Source organism: Gadus chalcogrammus, chromosome 21, assembly GCF_026213295.1.
Source record: "Gadus chalcogrammus isolate NIFS_2021 chromosome 21, NIFS_Gcha_1.0, whole genome shotgun sequence".
NCBI classification, from domain to species: Eukaryota; Metazoa; Chordata; class Actinopteri; order Gadiformes; family Gadidae; genus Gadus; species Gadus chalcogrammus.
In genome coordinates this window covers 19,800,326-19,805,287 of record NC_079432.1, presented here as the reverse complement: position 1 = coordinate 19,805,287, position 4,962 = coordinate 19,800,326, and the positions used below count along the sequence as shown (strand labels likewise).

Sequence of the window (4,962 nt, the reverse complement as noted above, 5' to 3'; positions counted from 1 at the left end):
GGACCCCGAGGGCAGGAAGGGGGGGCCCTTCCTGCCCGAGACTTGGCCCGGTCAGACCCCGAGGGCAGGCCCCCCCTTCCTGCCCTCGGGGTCCGACCGGGCCAAGTTTCGGTGCGGGGGTCCCAGTTAGGCCCTAGAATATGGTATTCAAATTTCAGGGTGGTAGGACCTTCCTATCTCAAAAACTTTTTTCTGAAGCATTAGGTCTCGCAGGCAACACTTCTGAAGGGGCTTTGTCCAAATGACAGTCCATTTGGGAAAACTTTTTTTCTCTATGGGCTAGAACTACAAATCTTGCATATGTCGTTCTCGGGGCCCCGGGAAATGTGTGTCAACATTTTAGCATCCCTAGCTATCTCGAAAAGGCTGGAAAAGGGGCGTGACCTCCAACAGTACAGTCAATGTACATAAGACAGAGGTTAGTTTCTAGGCCCCATTTTTTGCAGGATGGAGGTGTACGTGGCCTGTGGCCACGTCTTTGAAGTCTGGGGTCAAAAGGTCAAAAGGAGCCGGCACCACGCCGCTTATGAGATAACAAAAAGTGAATCTGTATTTCTCTCATTACATTTTGTCATTATTGAAGAGAGGCCTGATTCTCAGATATGCATATTGGACTGTTAGGGTATAGGTCTGGGAAGAACTTCAGGCCAAAATCTTGCAAGCGAGCCGCTGGGTGCAGGTGCAACGAGATGGAGCACTTGCTGAGCCTGGACTTTCATAATCTTCGCTCTGTGAATGTAAAGGATGTTTGGTCGGATGTTACGACGAAGAATCATAATGTGAATGGGAATATTCTATAAATCTCTTGATATCATCTTTCGTCTCAACACTTCTGCTGCAGCCACTTAAAGTCTCACTCCGAGAACCTTAAAATATGAATCAATCCATTAGAAGTATGAAAATATCTTCCCGGTGGTGCAACAGAGCAAACAAGGTGTCCTTTGACATCTACGTTTCGAGACGATTGCAACAGTGCCACACACACTCAAAAAAATGAACTAGGGCATGTGTTTGATTAGCAAGCTAGAATTATGTTAACATGAAATGATTGAAACATGTTTTTCGTCATTACATGATTCATTCTTGTTCATAATAGCTGATTTGAAGAAAATGCAGATCAATCAGAAACATATATATCAATCCAATGAGAAGTGGATTAATCAAGACAATGACTGTTGTACTGTGAGCTATTGCGCATGCTCGTTCCCGCCCTTGACCGACCGGATGACACGGACTGATACGGACGACTAGCACTTGCTCCATATTTATCGTATAGCATCCTTCAATTTACGAGGTAAGTAATTCATATCTATAATCACGAATATATATTATTCAACCGTGTGAGTGTTAAATTGTACTTATTAGCCCTTATGATACATTTCCCAAGTTTTCTCTGTCACTCGTTTCCTAGTTAGCGGTAAGTAGCTCAACTCCGCCTTGCTAGGTTTCTATAATTTACACCCATGGACCACCCGAGTATTCTCAAAGTTGATTTTCGTGCTTCGTATTGAAAGAAATGGCAATGTATGTGTATACAACCACCACCGTGTGCATTGGTAGCGGGGAGTGCCACCACATAGTCATAGCCATGTTGCTAGCGCACGTGTGCATGGGTAGTGGGGGAGTGCTAGCACATAGTCATAGCCATGGTGTTAGTGCACGTGTGCATCAGTGTTAATTTCGTTGTGTTAATGACACGTTGGATCTTAGCTACAGAGGCGGGCCGTCAGGGCTAGCAAAGCCTTCTCTGCTGGACTAGAACCTTTCAGAACAATACATTATTTTTATTTGACATATAATTGATACCTTTGAATATATATATTTTTTTTCATTCTATCTATTTTGCGACGAAGCGGCCGCGCGAACCCGACAAGCATGATTGGCCGGCCCACGGGAGGCCGCGGCCCCTATGGCATCTGCCCGAATGCCAGACCGTCCAGTCCGTCGCTGGCGCTAATATATATATTATCGTGCTGGAGGCAACGCAACTGAAGGAAAAATAAATAAATACGTATTTAGACTTATGTGAACAAACTTATTAAAATAGAATGAAAAAAAAAAAATATATATATATATATATATATTAAAAGGTATCAATTATATATTTAATAAAAATAATGTATTGTTCTGAAAGGTTCTAGTCCAGCAGAGAAGGCTTTGCTGGCCCTGACGGCCCGCCTCTGTAGCTAAGGTCCGTCCTATTTACTTGAGGAGTGAACGTTGTTTCATGTTTCCGTTGCATAAGAACCTTACGGGAGGGTAATGATTGGAAAATATGCATTTTGAATGTCCAAATAGCACCACCAACATTTTAGTCGCGTCTCATCTCTCATCTTCAGTTGCGTTGCCTCCAGCGCGATAATATATATATATTAGAGCCAGCGACGGTCTGGCATTCGGGCAGATGCCATGTTTATAACATTTTAAAACTGTTCATCTTTCTTTTTTTTTCACCAGAAATACATCAGAAAGGTAGCTGTCCCCCTGCTCAGATTTTTGTCTGCTGATACCTTTAGCCTCACATGGTAAGTTAATATTTGTATCAGATTGTTTATCCATTTGTACAAACATAAATAAACATAACATTAAGCTGATATCAGTGTTAAATAATTTTTGCAAACTGAATTTACTCATTCCTGAGGTTGCCTTATGAGTATTTGCTCAAATTTTTTTATAAGGCCTTGCTGTTAACAGAGTTCCTTCAGTTTTATCTGTTCAACATTTGATACTACATTGTGCTGTTAATACAAACTCATCACCTGCATCAATATATAAGCTAAAATAAAAAGTCCACTTGCAAAATTCCTAGATTCTTCGCTCAGAAGATGTGTTAAAGTGCTGACCTGTAGCTTGCTATTTCATGTGAGGAAATGTAGTTTGCATGTTGTCTATGATCATATCTTAAATGTTTTAATGATGCTTGAAATAACAATATTGAGTCTCACTTATTTAGCAAAAAACAACAACAATAAAACCGCCATTAACGTGTTGTGTGGCATGCATGTGTGGGGGAGATGCAAAGTACTGTCCTTTTTCATCATAATAAATATCCTGCTTATTTATTTATTTATCAAGATCACATTCCCTTGACATGTTGCATATGAATTATTTGCTAATCTTTATTTTTATTTTTTTTGTTACAGTGACCTGACCTCTATGTGGCAGTGCAGACATTGTGTAACCAGAGAGATTAGCAGGTACAAATTACTGAAACATTATAAACTACATCATCATTATGGGAGAGGCCAACAATATCAATGCATATATGTAAATTGTCCTTGCACATTCAGGACGTGGACTGGACTCCGAACCCATGTCTATAAAGCTCATTCATTCCAACCTACACAGACTGCGTTGAATTCAGTAACATTTAAATGTGAGGTATGCGGACGTAGTGACCTCTCTACTGAGAGGGATTTTTTTGTTCACATTGGGACACATCTGCGAAGTTGTGAGACGGTTGGTTGTGTATTTCTTGGATGCTCTTTCCAAACCAATATTAATAGTACATTTAACACTCACAAAAAGAGAAAGCATCATCCACACACACTGCAAGATTTTTTTGACTCCCTCAAGAACATGAACCACGACAAGGAGGAGAAAGGGATCTTTGCCGGGCAGCGCTTATGCACCTCCGCCTCCGGCGGTGGTCCCTCAGCGGGGCTCAAGCGGGAGACATTCGCCGCCAACAATCCCTTTCTCCTCCATGTCGTGGTTCAAGTTTGGGGTTAGCAGGGGAGCGTTGACCTCTATATCATTACGACTAGATGTGCCAAAATACATGTTCTAACGCACTACATCTTCTAAGTGGCAAAACATACATTTGAAACTAATACAAATAGAAATTGTTTGTTTTATGACAGACATAACGTAGTTTTAGTTTTAATACAATATTGATAATTTTTATCTATTTTGTGCAGAGCTGGTTTGAACTCATAAATTCAAGCACAAATAAAACGATGTACATATTATATCCCACAGAACACAGACACCGAGGTCAGCGCCTGCAAGGCACAAACTGTGCTGGGAGTCTATGCAATGAAAAGGGAAGGCGCGGAGCCTGGAGACGAACTAGAGGACGTTGGCGTCCTCATCGAGGGAGAGGAGGTGATCAGCGATCTTGGCAACATCGGGATGGCCTTCGTGCTTTTATTTGGACTGATTTACTGCCTTAACTTAACCTACCCAGCAGACCTCAAGTGTACATTCGAAGTGGTACAGAAAATTCTTCTCAATCTGGATGGGCAGAGGCTGTCCTCAAAGGCACAGTTCCTAAAAAATAAGCTGATGGAGTGAATTCCCTCCAGATAGACAGTCTGTGGGGATTTATTTTTATTTTTATAAGTTTAAAACTAGTTCAGAGGGTCTTGCATGTTTGTTGAGCAGAGAATCTTTTTTTGATGGTGTGTGTGTGTGTGTGTGCGTGCCTGCGTATGCGTGCCTGCGTCTGCGTGCGTGCTGCGCGTGTGTACCTGCGTTTTTTTTGTGTGTGCGTCTGCATGCCTGCGTATGCGTGCCTGCGTCTGCGTGCGTGCCTGCGTGTGCGTACCTGCGTGTGTGTACCTGCGTGTGTGTACCTGCGTTTTTTTTTGTGTGTGCGTCTGCGTGCCTGCGCCTGCGTGTGTGCGTGCCTGCGTACCTGCGTTTTTTTTGTTTGTGCGTCTGCGTGCCTGTGCCTGCGTGCGTGTGCGTACCTGCGTGTGTGTACCTGCGTGTACATGCATTTGGGTAAAAAAAATTGCGAGTGTGTGTGTGCACCTGCATTACATCGGTTTTTCAGACCAAATGTTGAATAAAATTTGAATTTGTATGCTATCTATTATGCACATTTGTTCGTATACAATACATTCTTGTACTAGGAATGAAAGAAACACTTGCAAGATCAACATTAGTTAAACTGACAAACCCCACATGAATTACTACAACAAGGTGAAATTATGTTGGACTAAGTTGTTTGACCAA

General features: G+C 42.1%; 1 long non-coding RNA gene across 1 annotated transcript; it reads left to right on the top strand.

Annotated features, from left to right (window-relative positions):
* Nucleotides 1-864: 864 nt before the first annotated feature.
* Nucleotides 865-4,422, top strand: LOC130374042 (uncharacterized). The gene is made up of 4 exons (XR_008893573.1): nucleotides 865-1,294; nucleotides 2,458-2,525; nucleotides 3,144-3,197; nucleotides 3,982-4,422. It is a non-coding gene; the product is annotated as an uncharacterized LOC130374042 (long non-coding RNA).
* The last annotated feature ends 540 nt before the right edge of the window (nucleotides 4,423-4,962 follow it).